The 16,357-nt window shown below is 28.7% G+C and overlaps 1 protein-coding gene across 20 annotated transcripts in view; it reads right to left on the bottom strand.

The window, feature by feature from the left end:
• per (period circadian regulator) overlaps positions 1–16,357 on the bottom strand; it is a 94,717-nt gene that overhangs the window by 46,592 nt on the left and 31,768 nt on the right. For 3 of the 20 annotated variants that reach the window (XR_011637024.2, XM_087159728.1, XM_071182369.2), the window contains exon 1: positions 7,593–7,861. The exons of 12 other annotated variants lie outside the window; for them this stretch is intronic. The gene's annotated coding sequence lies outside the window, so the exon portion shown is untranslated. Of the gene's footprint in view, positions 1–7,285; positions 7,450–7,592; positions 7,917–11,288; positions 11,311–16,357 lie in introns of those variants that run through there. 5 more of the 20 variants (XR_011637022.2, XM_071182367.2, XR_011637026.2 and 2 more) reach the window with 4 other exon arrangements.

Here is a 16,357-nt window from a genome sequence, read left to right as displayed (position 1 = left end):
AATTATTTAAAAAGTAAGTAATTTTACAAAAAAAAAAAATATGTTTAATTATGCGTCAGTAATATGAACCTATCAATCTAAAAGATATTCGTTAACTTTATTATTTGTAATGTATTTATGCTTTTAGAAATAATTACAGCTCCATAGACAATATTAATTTTAAAATAGTCCAAATCATGAATTAAAGTTTGTAAAAATACGAAATAGTTTTGAAAGATCGCCTTGAAGGTGAAAATAGAATGAATTGCAAAAAATAATAAAAGTAACAGAAACATTTCGTTCCTCTTTCTAATTTTCTTTCTATTTAAGTTCCCTCCCCCCCCCCTTTTTTTTATCTCAATGGTGATTTATATTTTCGCAATTAATATCATTTATTTTCATTTAATCATAACGTTTTGCCGTTTCCAGAAAATCAATAGCTAGATTGTCCCTCAGTCTCAATAGCTTTATGTGTACTTTTTTAAGATTTTAGTAAAAAAAAATAGGCTCAAAAACGTTTAAAGATTATAAATTAATTTTGTAATAAGTAATAATTTAAACGATTGTAGTAAGATTAATAAAAGTAATATTTCTATCCTCATGATTATAAACATTCGTCTAAATCATTTTCATAATCGGAGTTGGGCTAATTTTTTTACAATTCCGATTTATAGATATGATTATTTTGAATGCAGAATTTATTGAAAAGTTAGGAAAAGGTTATTTAGTTGAGTCAGATTACAAATTCTCTCTATGACCCAGCTCTTATTTGATTTTTGTATTTATAAACTTTAGGAAAAGCTTTTTTTTTTTTTTTAATTTTTGCAGCTAATTTTGCTCAATATGAAGATTTATTTGATTACACCAATTAAATATTTTTCCTTGAACAAATTTCAATAAACTACACTGAGGTCTGTAAGATATTAGTAAATGTAACTAAATAAATATACAAAAAAAATGATTATTTTGAAGATTTTAAATTTGAAAAAAAAATTTTTTCCAATTGTCATGTTTCCAAAGAATCACCCATATAACTGTCTGATATTAACATTTCAAGTTACTTAAGCTTACATATAAATCAAATGCCTTAAGTCTGAATCTATTGTCTGCAACTGGATCGCAATATTATTAGGCTTGCTTAATTTTTAGTGGGATGATAAGTGGTTATGAAGAAAGTTTGAAATAAAAAATTTATGATAGAATTTTTAAATAAAAATGAAAGCTTAATGCAAGCATTACTTTTTATAAGCATTTATGGAGAAAAAAAATTTTGCTAAATCTATGTAAATTATAGGAAATTTTGCCATTTATAATGAACATTTTAAAGGAATTATTAAATATATTGTAAGAAATGGTGTATTATATTTATACAGTATTTGACTATTTCAAAACGAAATCTTATCAATGAACACACAAGAAGGCCTCCCATCCATTAATCATATGGTACTTGCGAACCTAATCCCCGCACCATGACGAAAGTGCTACAGCGGATGTTAGCAATAAAGCCCTGACGTTGGAATTAATGGTTGTTGGTTGATAATAGATTACTAAAAGTTCAATGTTGATTGTTAAAAATTAAATTTATAATTATTATATAAGATTACAAATGAGATGAGTTAAATTATAATCATTAAGATATATAACCTGAGTTTCATGTCAAAATTACTGATTTAAATAAATTGCAAGTTGCATTTTATTTAATAATAAAAAATACTATTTTCGACTATTCGAATTATCTGTAAACATAGCATAATTTCTCTTATTGTTTATTATACTTTGCTTAGTTAAAGCCTCTCTTTATAAACAATTTAAATTAAACCCCCCTCCCTCTCCATTTTTAAATTTAAAATAATACAGAGATGAATGTGCTCCGGAAAAAATTCGGGTTTCCAGATGTTTCGCTATCCGCGATCAGGAAATCCACAGTCCAGAAGTTTACAGAAATCATCTATCACATTTATGTATAAAAATTCTTGTATATTTTATTTAAAAATATTAGAACTAGAATTTATTCTTGGCATCTCTTTCATTTGTAAATATTTTTTCTGGTAAAATAATAAATGTGATTAGAGATAAAAGTAAACTAAATACATAATTATTAATTTAAATTATGCTGCATATAATTTATGTAGACTTTCACGTTGTGAAAATATCAATGATTTAAATTTATAAAGATATTAATTTTTTGAAATGCGTCATTAATGATTTTACTCAGGAAATTTTCAGGATTTTTTAATTGGGCTCACAATCACCCCTGATAATAAGAATAGGGGTGGAAAGTAAGACACTACTCGTAAGCGGAATGAAACAAATTTTTTTATTTGTCATGCTGCTCGAGAATATTTTAAATAAGAAGTTAAAAAATTCTGTAGAAAATTAGCTATTAGTTGTGGTGCAGCTACATTTTCTTACAACTCTGAAATCAAGAAATTGATCCTCTTTTGTATTCTTAGCAATTGCAATCGAAAATCTCCTTTTATAAATAATGTTGCTTGCTAGTTGAAGGCATCACATATGATTGTGATTTTTGGAACTTACAATAACACTGCATGGCTAGATTAAAACAAGAGAAAAACAAGCTTAATTTCCCGATACATAGATATTAAATAATTTTTTTATACATATTAAATTGGATTTTTACTTACTATATTGTAGATTTAATAAGATAGCTAATCCATATACACAGTCCAGTCACATTAATGTGACCACTACCTACTTTCGACCTCAACGTGAAATAACCGATCACGGAAGGCAGGTGACAGCACATTACAGTGAATTGTATATATAGGATGTCCTAAGGCATCTGAAAGCATTTCAATCGTTGGCGTAATGCAGAAACGTAGCGATTTATCCGACGTCCAAAAGGGCATGATTATAGGCTTTCGGGCCAATGGTGGAAGTATTTCGGAAACGGCTGATTTTGTGAACTGTTCGCGTGCCGCCGTGGTAAAAGTATACCGTGCATGGCAAAATGGCACTATACAAAACAAGCGGCGTACACACATGTGGTGCACCACGGGCCATAGATGACAGAGGCGAACGAAGGCTATGGAGATGCTTTCAGGGGAATAGACGTGCAACTGTTGAGCAACTGACCACCCAGATGAATCAAGGGTCTACCAAGAGTGTATCCTCAACCACTGTTCAGCTAACGTTGCTGCGCATGGGCCTCCGCAGCAGACGCCTGGTTAATGCACCTATGCTGACTGCTGTTAATCGGCGACGAAGGCTGGAATTTGCACTCCAGTACAGTAACTGGACACCCACAGAATGGCAACAGGTGGCTTTTTCCGATGAATCACGTTTTATGCTACATCGCACAGATGGACGTTGGCTTATACTGCGAGAAACGTCTGAAAGCAAACATCCTGCAACAATTGCCGGAAGGCTGCAGGCTGGAGGAGGGAGCATTATGGTTTGGGGAATGTTTTCCTGGCATTCACTGGATGCACTCATCATTGTGGAAGGCACGATGGATCAGCACAAGTACGCATCTGTCCTTGCGGACCATGTCCACCCCTACATGCGAATGATTTTTCCTCAGAATGATGGCATCTACCAGTAGGACAATGCGTGGTATCATACAGCTCGCAGTGTATGTGCGTGGCTCGAAGAGCACCAGGATGAGTTTACCGTACTCCCCTGGCCAGCAAACTCACCGGATTTAAATCCAATCGAGAATCTGGGGGACCACCTCGATCGGGTTGTTCGCGCCATGGATCCTCAACCGCGTAATCTAGCGCAGCTGGCCACGGCACTGGAGTCGGCATGGCTCAACATCCCAGTCAACACCTTCAGAAACCTAATTGACTCTCTTTCTGCATGTCTCGCAGCGGTTCGCTCTGCCAAAGGTGGTAATTCTGGATTTTGACAGGTGGTTACATTAATGTGACTGGACTGTGTATTTTCAATGTTTATTAACACATCATTGCTCATTTTAATTTAAAGTGTATAACAGCAAAGATATATTTCATTAATAAAAACTAGTAGGACAAATTAATACTCGTACTAAGATGCAGTTTCCCTGTTTTGAGAGGCACATTTAAGATATGCAATTTAATCACTGCGGGTGCAAATAATAATTTAATACACGATTTAAAAAGCAAAATCATACTCTTTTTTTTTTTTTTTTAATAAATATTCCTTCAGATTTTTGACTTAATAGCTTGAGACGAATAACAAAACATTTCTAACAGTGTTATTGATAAAGATGTTGAGCCATAAATACTAAATAAAAAGACTCATTCTTGTATTGATATCTTTGTTAATGAATATATTCGGACTTCTCTTTTTGAATTAAAATGTGCCTGGTTTTTGGGAAAGTACTGCACAATTTTCTCAGATTTTTTTGTCCACTCTTTTTGGAAAGCTTATTACGTGTAAAATAATAAATTATATTGATTTTTGAAATGGGTAGTTTTAAAAATACAAGCTACAGGGGATACACAATGCATACGAATCGTCAGACATAATTTCCATCCTAGAGCCTTTGATACATCAGATACTGTTCAAACAATTTTCAGGTAATAAAATAATAAATTCGAACTCATTAAACTTCATAGCTTCGAATTTGGAAAAATCATTTTAACACATTATTTTACCCAATATCAGCTTTCTAAAAATGCAAAAAAGGAAAAGTTACGTTAAAAATACATCAGGGAATAAAAATCTTAAATACATATTTAATATCATAATAAACAAATATCTCTCTAAGAAATGGGTAAATAAAAAATGTTTTATAAAAATAAATAAACTTACCTTCCTCTCTCCTTCGTCATTGTCTAAAATTGAGAAAAAACTGCTCCTCCCCCCATCTATTATAAAATAGCGGCTGACTATGAAGATTTTATTCATTTATTTATTTTAACGAAAAAAACATCTTAAAATTTCCTTTAAAGAAATGTAAGGTCAAGAGGAATTTTAAAAAAGTTACACAAGTGAATGAAATGTTTCTTATGAAACTCGTCTCTTAAAGAAAAGATTAATATGTCATTAAATATTATTGTTTGAAGTTTTTGATTATTGGAATATGTCTAACAAAAGTGGATACTAATTTATTTTATTTTGTTAAAAAATCTTTAATGTTACGAGATGTTTCAAATATGACTTTTAACATTAGTGAAAAGAAAGCTCATTCGTTTTTACGGGACGTGGTGTAACGCATGATACTCGTCGCCTCTAGCACATGATCTTATTAAAATGAAAAAAATAATTAGAGATAGTAATAATTTCTGTTATATATGTCAGGAACAATGATAATTACCATATTAGCGACTTGGTTACATTTAAAACGAAACATAGGACTCAATTCCTTTTTTTTTTTTTTTATTTATTTATTTTAAATATTACGGCAGTTTCAGAATTGCATAAGATTTGAAAAATATTCATTAAAAGATTCGGGAATTTTTTTGCAAATTTTCATAAGATCATGTGATAGAATTTTCATAAGATCATGGGTTTTGTGCTTTTATAAGATCATGTAATACAAATATTAAAACACAAAATTCTCTTTGCAATATTAAGTAATAATTTTAATTAAATCTTTCAATTTTAGTTTTAATCTGAAACTCTAAGCAGGAATTTAATTTTAAAATTTTATGACTGTGAAGAGCATTGACCTGATGACGTATTCTGATGCATTGATTGTATTGACTTGTTTGGAGTTCTCTCAGAAATGTTTTTTATTTTCAATTTCTTAGTAAAAAAAATAATAAATAATTAAATAGATAAATGAAATATTATTTTTACTGATTTGATTTAAATTTTAACAAAATCTTTTTATCGCGTTTAAAGTTATAATTTTTTTTAAATTAAACTCCAAATTTATAATTGAAATACGTGCAATGGAAACTAGTATTATACTTGCGAACAACTTTTTTCCGAGTTTAAGTGTTAATTATGATGAAAGTTGACATTGTTGACAATGTAATTTTCTCTATAAATCAACTACAGATATTTTTTAAGATGCAAGCAATCATGCTTATAATTATGAAATAAGACTTGGTTTTTGTACTTTATCACTTTTGAAATTGCATTTGAATAAAATAATGTTAAAGTAAAGTGCTGCGTATGATAATGAAATATATATAAATATTTTTTTAAAACTTTTATAACTTTTGAAACTGCAAACAACTGAATAAAATAATAAGGTTAAAGTAAAGCACTTTAAATGTATTAATTGCTTTCTCAGGTCTATTCCTTGAGATCTATCTTAATTTATTATTTGTGTAAAAGTATCGATTCCTTTGTGAATAATGTCTTATATATATTTCCAATTGAAAATTATCATATAATTGAAAATTAATTCTGATTAAATGTTTAATTTGACGAAAAACGATTTAATAAAATATCATACATCTGAAAAAGCAAACAAGTGATTCAAATTTTTTTTTGAATGTATAAAGTGCTTCCTTAACTCATTTCTCAAATCTATTATAGTTCATTATTAGCGTAACAATATGTATTTCATTCTGAAGAATTTTTATTATGCATTTGGAATAAGAAAATTCGTTACATTTGAAATTGCAAACTTTTTAGGTAATTGCCATAAGATCTCCATCCTAATTAAAAATTAATAAAAATAAGGTTAAAGTAAAACATTTAAATGTCTAAGCTTTCTTAGAAACGTTTTCCTCAGATCCATCTTAAATGCATTTTGTATTGAAAAATGTAGAGTTCTTAAATCTTCATCCTATTGAAAAATGAATAAAATGTTTAAATCAAATATGAATTATATTTCAGAAACAAAGAAAAGAAACTGTGGTGCATTATAAGACTTTTTAAAACTATTATTCAAATGTAATCTCATTAATTTTGAGTCAAACAGATTTTTTTAAAAAAAAAGAATAAAAGGATTAATAACTTTAGATTAGACGTTTGCAAAACGTCTGTTTTATCTTTAGGAACTGACACCGTGAGTACGTTATTCAAGAACTAATATTTTGTACACGTTATTTAAGAACAAGAAATCGGAACCGGTTACTTAATAACTGATATATCTTAACCGATAAGTTCTAAGGAGTAGTCAGGGAATTTGAGCCAATGAGAAGGAAGAGGCGTAAACGTCATGATCCGAGGAAAACTGGTTCCCTCCGCCAGAAACATTATCTTCCTTCCTCGGCGACTCTTCGCCAACTTGCCGTAGTTATGATAATATCCCCCAACTATAGATTATAATGGCTATTATTTAGTTATATTGAACATTATTCAGTATTCATTAGATTAAAAAAAAATTGTGCATCAAGAAAATTTACTGACTATTAGCCTTCAACTCATTTAGGAACCTTCAGAAAAATGTCTTAATTACTTAAAAAGCAAGAAATGCACAGGGAAATTTTAAATTATTGGGATAATATACACAATTTATGATTTTAATACCAAATTATATGGAGATATCCCTTCAATTCGCGCTTTACGGTCTTCCTATAGAACAAGCCCAGAAAACTGTGACGTCTGACGTGATTACGCAATATATTCTGCAGTCATAAAAAGAGGAAGATAGAAGAAAAATTAACTATACTAATTGAAATTCCGAAATCAATGACTAATTAAAGTATATAATTTGTTGAATTGTAGCGATGACACCTCAAAATAATATACGATTTGCTACTTACAACGATTAGCCGTAAAAAAGTTACTTCCTCATGAGATTTCTTTTTCTGTTTATTATCCGCAACCTGTTGATGATGACGATGGGAGGATGCATAAAGTGATAGGTGGCGCCATCTATCCCCGAATACTTTTTTCTCTTCAATAATTTACTAGGGCATGGCGATTTTAATTTGCACATTAATACTTTACTTTAAAATCATAAAGCAATAAGTTATAAACACTCCTGTAGCACCAATAAGTTATAAACTCTCTGCAGCACAAGTCCAAGCCTTCCTATCTTGAAAGTTTGTAAAATACTCAAAAAAAATTTCTGCTATAGATAATGGCTGCAAGCAAGGGGTGCAAATGAGCCCCCCCCCCCACCATTAATTTCGACTTGGAGGAATTTGGGTATATTTAAACCATTCATTTTAATAGTGGTGTTGGGAAAAAAACAGGTTTTTAACACAAATTATTAATAAGAAAATAAACTATTTTCTAAAAAAAAAACTGCGAAGGCCCCGAATTTTAAATAAACTACTTTTTAAAAATTCAATTTCTCAGGAATTATTCTACCGATTTCGCTTAAATTTCATTTTGCCTTGTAAATTTACAAACTTTAATGTGATGCAAAAATTTTTATACTTTTCAATTCAATTTTTTATTATTATTAAATAAAAAATAATAAATATTAACAAAAATTATTTTTTTGCATGGAATTATCTTTGGACAAACGAATTTTATAATTGTGGGCAAGAAATTTTCAATTCGCATAAAAAGTTTTCGAAATATAGCAAAATAAGTAAAAAAGCAAATTAACATTAAGGGGTCCAAGCTTTGGACCATATTTCCCAAATTGCGGTTACCCCCTATAAATTGGGGGTCAGAAATCCGAATCTTATTGAAAAAGGGTATGTTTATTCAGAGAAAGTATGGTTCTGTGTCTGATTTTGTAGCTTAAAATATCGTCTGCACTAATTAATTAGAATATTTTAGGTAAACCTTCTCGAACCATTAAGTTTGAGTCTTAGTGCATGAAGAGCCAATAATTGTGTCGCTGTTACAACACTGTAACAAATTCTAGATAAAATTACTATAAAAAATACTGGCGTCCTAAGTGCAGCATCTGTAAAATCCATTTCAAAACAAAATTCACGTTACCGGAAATTTTTATACCGTAGTTTTTACAGTAATATTTAATTAATTACAATGATTCAGATATTTTACAATAAATCTTACTATTAAGATAAAGCTGTATCAGATTTTTTTTGTTCCGTAAAACTTCAACGGTAACGCAGTGTGCCAATACTTTTGACCAGAATTAAATCTGGAAATTTTTAATATTAGTATAAAACAGTTTTTTCAACGAAAGTTGAAATATTCAGTAAAAACACGAAGTTTGGTTAATCCTGGGTCCTTACAATTTATTATGTCTTATTTCATGAATTATCCATGCATTGTAGAGAAATTAATTTACAAACATTCAATAAAATTTTAAAAATAATTCACCAAAAAAAAAAAAAAAACTTTTCCACAGTTCTGCACGAAAAAGTAAGAACTAAAATATTGAATGTTACTCATAAGAATCGAGTCGATATTTAATTTTTTTTAATTAACTTAAAATCTCTTTAAATTTGCAAGATTTTATTTTCATTTTATCTTAAAATGTGCTGTAAGAATTTCTCAAAATTTTTTTTAACGAAAGCTCTTTTTAAAATTTAATAGAAAGTCTTACACTGCATTTCAAGAAAAACTTAACAGAAAATGGCAGAAATAATAACTGGAAAATTAACAGACTATATCAACTTGATACTTATAAGTTGCCTTCAAAGTTTTAATTCTTACCTTTTAGTGCAATACTACAAAAATAATTTTTTTCTAATTTTTTAAAATGATTTTAGTTTAATAATTTTCAGTTTCAGAATTCGTTAAGTCTTAAAAAAAAATAATAAGAAAAATAAAAACACGCGTTAATTTTTTCCTATATTTCTCATCTTTGTAAATTTGGTACAGTGGTACTGACATTAAACCTCAATTTGGGTTCAGATCGAAAATACAGAAAAATTTAAAGCAGTTATTTAGAAGAGTAGTAGTAGCTAAAACGATCGAAATACGGCATGGCATACATACATATTTAGCATGCGTAGGTTTTAACAATTACATTCAATGATACCAAGCACGTTGCCGTTGTCATAAGCCAAACAAGTATTATGATCGCTAAGACCAAAAATTAAGGTTTGCGCATAACAGTAAGCGTTTAATAAATAGAAAATGAAATCAAATATAATTGAGAAAACCTCTTTAAAATCAAGCAATAAATAAGTAAATAATTTTGAAGTAAATTTTAACAAAAAGCAGCGCTGTGAGGCGACCAAAAAAGTTAAAATTGATCACAACTGGATTATGGTTGTGTCACTGTATAGAAATCGTTTAGTGTCAACTTAGAATTTTCTTAAAGAATCAAAAAATTTATTGAAAATAGGCCAGGATCAATAGTTTATGAGATGCGGTTAAAAGTTATAACAAAGATTAAGATACAAAATATGTTATTGCTTAAAAATATTGATATTAAAATCCACTACAGCAATTTAAGACCCCCTTCACTTAAAATTATAACAAATAAGAGAGTTATAACCAGTAACAGTAAGGAAGCGTAGGCCAGAGCCGGGTATAAAACAAACAAATTGATAAAAACGGATTAAATTAAGGTAGGGGACCAAATGATTAAATATTGATTGAGGAATTTTGATTTAATATTTCAGAACTCAAATTAATAAATATCTACATAAATTTTGGTAGTAAAATTATATGGTATAAAAATGCAAGATAAGTAATACGAGATGAAAAAATAAAGCATCGATCAATTTGAGTTCTCGTCTTGGCCAGAGAAAAATAAAGTTATAATGCATGTTCTTAATCTTTAGTTGTGCATGAGCAATACAAAACGAAAGATTTTTCTTTATTACTTGATATTTTCAACCAGAAAATTACAGCATGATCAGTATATAAAAACAAAATTATTAATTTTTTAATACGCCGGATATATTCGCCTCACAATGAGGTTATTTCTTCCCTTTATAACAAACACTATTGTTAATACAAATTTCATTCTATATTGCACCATGATTATAAACTCCATCTTAAAGCCGCGGTGGCCGATTGGTACGAATTCTGCTTCTAGCTCTAATTGTACAAAGTGCTGACATAAAATATCCTCAGTGGTAGACGAATAGCGGTTTAGAACCATTTGTCGTCGGGCAAACCGTGGGAGGTATTAGTGGTTTACCGCTTTATGTTAAGCAAATGCGGGTTAATTTCATCAAAAAGTCCTCCACGAAGGCTAGTTTGTCCCAATGCTTGATCCAGGAGTTTCCTCGCTTTCTGGGTTGAGCTCAAAATTACAAGTCTACGAAGTTGATCATTCATAGTCGTAAACTCAGAATTGGGTCGGCTGTTATATAACCATAATCTTTAGTTTATTCATTAAATTATTATTAACTATTATTTGTAAATATCATCTTTAAATTATTACTATTCTTTTTTTTCATTACTATTTTTATTAATTTCTGATCATTACAGCATTCGATGTTTCAAAAATAATGAAAGAAACAACTCATTATATACTCGATAGTATGTAAAGATTATCTTACGCAAAATATCATTAAATAAAAAATAAATTCTTTTATGGGGAAAATTTAGTAAGAAAATAATTTACTTACTTATTCTACGAAACTGCAATGACGAATGAAATTCGCATTGGTGAGCAGTTCGAAAGAAAAAGGGATATGAAATAACTACAAAAAAGGGTAAGTAAAAGGACACCAATTTGTTAGAAGTATAAGTGACAGATGGCTAACAACTTGAAACTAAAGAAGATAGAACACGATCCCCCCCAGAAAGGAAGAGAAAAAAATAATGGTCTGTGCCAATTAAGGTTATAGAAAAGTGAACCAGTAGAAATTCAAATCGTGGAATTTTGAAAGAGGAGGATTTTAAAGGTTTAATAACCTTGAATAATATTGGATCGAATTGCTTCGAGAAATAATTGCCAACGTGAGAATTTGTCACGTTTTTAAACTTTTAATGTTTACATATGAAAGAGCGTAGACTGAAAAGTGTCATGGTAAAAGCGTGATCGGCAAAAACGGGTGTGTTATCAAGTTTTTAATGTTTGTAATCCAGAAAAGTTTCAACTAATGACTGAAAATAAATAGCTTATTCTTCCCTAAGCCCTAAAAATTAGCCAAATTTCGGGATCTGTCCCAGTTAACGAATTCGTTAGGCATTTTATTAGTCGCGATTTCTTCACCTCGCATAAAATATTACTAAAATAATTAGTATAAGAAAAAGTTATTTTTCATAAAATTTTAATATCAATACTATAAAACAGATATGAATTTCTTTGTTTTCCAAAACATTTGTAAGATGAGAATTATGAATTCCAAACCATTGAAACTAAAAATTATTCTGAATTAAAAAAGAAAAGAAAAATCACTAGTGGAAAAAGAAAAAAAACGAAGACGCCTTTTCTTTTTCCACTTATTGACTTTCGCACTTTTGGGACGCACTCTCTTTTTCCACACCAAAAACTATTGAGGTTTTTTGAAAAAAATACTACAGAGTAAATTGACCACTTGTGGTCCATTTTCTTTTTTTTCGGTGGTCAACTTATAGAGGGAATATCGTGTTTTCCTAAAATTGTATTATGATTATATATTTCTTATATTACTACCAATAAAAATATGGACAAATGTTGTTAAATTTTTTAACTAACATGGCATAAAAATTTTATTTCGATAATATACCATAGATCTTAAGATATGCAATTCATTAAAAAATAATTATAATTTGCTACATAAATTAAATATTGCGCTGATTGATTAAAAAAAAACTAATGCGCACATTTTGTTAGTGATGCATGACAGTTAATAAATAATATCTTAAAACTTAAGTACATAATAACAAATGTTGTATTAGAAAACATAATATAATCATTTCAACAATATAAAATTTAGTTCGTTGTACTTTTTTGGAGTTATATTTTACATTAAAAAAAGTATATTACATATAGTTTCATTAAATGGCCTACTCACACTGGGGTTAAGATGAGATTCTATTAGAATATTTCATAAATTCAGTGAGATTTTAAAATGTAACATAATATCATAGAACATTTTCCTGAACAGGGTGCGTAGTCTCTAGTATAAATTTACGAAAATGAAGCGGAGAATTACTATAAAATAAAATTTAAAAAGACACTAATTTTAAACTAAAAAAACATGGATATTTCCAAAAAAAATTTTATTGTTTTAAATATAAGAAAAATTACAGTAGTCTTCTATAGTGTACAGAACGCAAATTAAAAATTATCGGACTTAAATATGCAATTTTGATGGTTTTAGAGGTAGACTTTGAATGTTAGTTGTTAGAGCCGGAGGAGGTATTTTAAGCTATAAAATCAGACACAAAATCACACTCCATGAGTCCGTTAGCTATTCTCGAAGAAATTTTTCTTATTATTAAGCTTATTATTAAAAACTTTTTTATTTGAAGCTCTATTACTCAGAACTTATTCGACCAATATCAATCAAATTTTGAATTTTGTCATTAAAAATTAGATCGTTTTAAGGTATCCGACTACCTTAAAAAAGAGGATTTTCACAAAAAATCACTTTTTTATTTTATTGCTTTATAATAATGCCCAATTTTTCTAGTTTTAAAAACTGTTTTGTTTTTGAATGCACGTCAAGCAGAACTTTAGTTATAGCTATTTTAGTAACAGATGACAGCTGTCCAACTTTCCGGAAATTACAAAAATGAAGCCGGTAGTAGGTAATAGTTTCGGATCCATTTCTATTTGTGTCTTTATTTTTCTTAGATATTTAATTTTTAAAAGCTCTTAAACTCACGGCTAATAATCTGAATTATATTTTAATTAGATTTTACGTTTCGTGGTTACTGTTTGTGGGTAACATGAAAAGTTAGCATATTTTCTGATAGTTTGTTTACATTTGAAGCGTACTTTCTATATCTTGATTTTGATTTGTTTTGAAGAAATTTATTGATTTCTTTCAAAAAAATTTGTTATTTATTTTGATGAATTTATTGAAATGGGTAAAGGACGTACTTCTCGATCTAAGAAACGTAAATATTACGGTAATCAACATGCCACCAAAAGCGATGATTTGAGTAAAGTTGATTATACCATTTATTCAAAATTGTGTAAAGCAGATGAATCTATTACTTCAAGCTCTTCAAAATTATCGATTTCTATGGATGTCGATAAAGAACTGATGCCTTTGGATGAGAACAATCTGTGTGGCAATCGAATAATTGATATTGAGATCCTAATGGTGATATTAGCTTCATTATGTTGTCCGGTTTGCTATGATAACAAATTGCATTTAGAAGAAAATTCTAGATTTGAGCTATTATAAATATTATAAAAAATATTTTTTACTTCTAATTATTAATAAAAACTATATTTAGACATATATATTAAAGTGTGAAAATACAGTAAGATGGTTGTTTAATAAAAAATTGTTCCTGTGTTAAATGCTTTATAAGTAGTAGACTTTTGATGTTATTCACTAAATACTTTAAAATATCGCTAAATAATACGTTAAAATATCGCTACGTTAAATAAAACTAAGAAAATGTGTGAAGGAATGTGCCCCCTATAAAATATAATAACTTCCTACTGACAAACATTCATAGTTTTTAGAAAAAATGTAATTATAAACTTTAATTGTGTTTTTCTCAAAATGACAATTTTGCTGTTTTTTGTCTACGGAAAACAAGATAACTCAACTAATTATAATAAATTTGCCTTCAAACTTTCAGAGATTGTTTCTTGTATTGGTGGTTATGTAACAGACCTCCAGAATTCAGATAACTGTATTATTTTTTGTTTTATGAGATATTTTGCAGTAGATAATGTGAAGAAAATGTGAAAAAAAATGGAAAAATATGCTTAACACTCCATAAATTTTTTTAATTTCATGCTATCATTTAAGTTGAGGTTCATAACACTTCAGAGGGTTATACGAAACGGCTCAAAAAGTTTGATAGCTGCATGTACAATAGTTTTTTGTGTAGAGTGTTTTCCGTTAATGAGTTATTTTCATTAAAATTATCTAAAAAATACTCTTTAAACAAAAAATTTCCTGTATATTAAAATTTTCGCTTCTAAATATGTTTATTTAAATTAATATACAATATAAATTGCAATAATGTTGTGAAAAATATTTATTTTTCAAAAATTTTGTCCCGAAGGTAGTCGGATACCTTAAACGATGCGACGAGAAAATAACGATTATAATTAAAAATAAATTCCTGATATGAAATCACATTGTTAAATAAATAGATTTTATACTGATGTGCAAAAAGTTTGTGATTAACTCTATTAATTCAAGAAATATGGCCGAAATACGTTAAAAATAAAATTAATATTAAGGGCTTTAAATGTACATCTGAATGAAAAAGTTTATTATAACTTTAATGATTGATTAATACATATTTTACTCATAAGCTTCTGACTCTATTTTAATGCATTTTTCAGATAGAGGTTACCGTCCAGATTTAAAAAGGAAAAAAAATCCAAATAAGTTGAAAAACATATATAAGTTTCTGTGTCTCATTTTTTAAGCTTAAACGTCCGTTCTAATTAATTAGCGTATGTCAGCTCTAATTAAATAATTAGCGTACATGTAAAATGGTCGATTTCAAGATTTATTAAGATAACATATTGACACGTGACAATCCGATTACAACGTTTCAAAGTCCTTCGGCTGTTCCATTTTTCATTTTGTGCTAAGCACAAAGAGTTTTAAAAAATAACGTCTTTTTTTCATATAAAAATTTAAAAATCATGGAATATTTTCAAAATGCTTGCAACGCTTACTAAAATTAACAATTAACGTTTTCTAAAAAGTAATGTCTTACTTTTCATGTAACAACTTCAAAAACAATTCTTATCAAATCAGTCCGATAATTCGAAATAATCATTGATTCCATGCGGAGCAGGCGAAACCACTGAAACCAAAACTAAATAAAAAGATAACCAAAGATATTATCGCCAAAGAAATTTTTCAAAAATAAATAACTAAATTGGCGAGATTTATGTGGCGCATTCTACAAGATCGCCAATAACTTTGAAGAAGTGTGATTAGATCTTTGGCACAGACGAAAGAGTAAAGGGGGAAAAAAATAAATGATGATGATGTTAATAAATAAATAAATAATGCGCTGTGTCATGTCTTCAATTTACAGTAATGTTTAAGAAAGAAAGGAATTTGGGCTTAACGATAGAACATAATGGGGCATTTCAAAACATATTGGAGCAATTCTAAATAAATGCATTCAATGCAGAGTACCACATTCTTTAAAGTTAAAAGTAAACTAATAACTATCAAGCTAATTCGAAAAATTCTGAAGTCCAATCGATGACATTTAATGCTTCTACTTTTTACTTACTAGTTTCATAAAAGAATTGTAGCTAAAAATTATTAACTTATTTGAACGCTTACTTAACTTTAATTGATGACATTTCAATTTACATTTAAACTTATTATTTTTACAAGTGAATTATTAACTAATAATTATCATGTTTATCCGAAAAATTTCTAATTCCGATTTATGACATTCAATACAATATTCTTTTTATTTAATAATTTATAGGTGAATTGTATCAAACTTATTCAAAGAATTGTTAATTCCGATTTCTCAATCAGAGTACCATTTTATTTTTTTTTAGTTAATTGTAAACTGTAACTATGAAGCTTATTCG

The sequence above is a fragment of the Parasteatoda tepidariorum genome, chromosome 3, assembly GCF_982258835.1.
Source record: "Parasteatoda tepidariorum strain Cologne lab strain chromosome 3, Ptep-v5.0, whole genome shotgun sequence".
Classification (NCBI taxonomy): Eukaryota; Metazoa; Arthropoda; class Arachnida; order Araneae; family Theridiidae; genus Parasteatoda; species Parasteatoda tepidariorum.
Note: the sequence above shows the minus strand (reverse complement) of the source record. Positions and strands in the feature narration are given on the sequence as shown.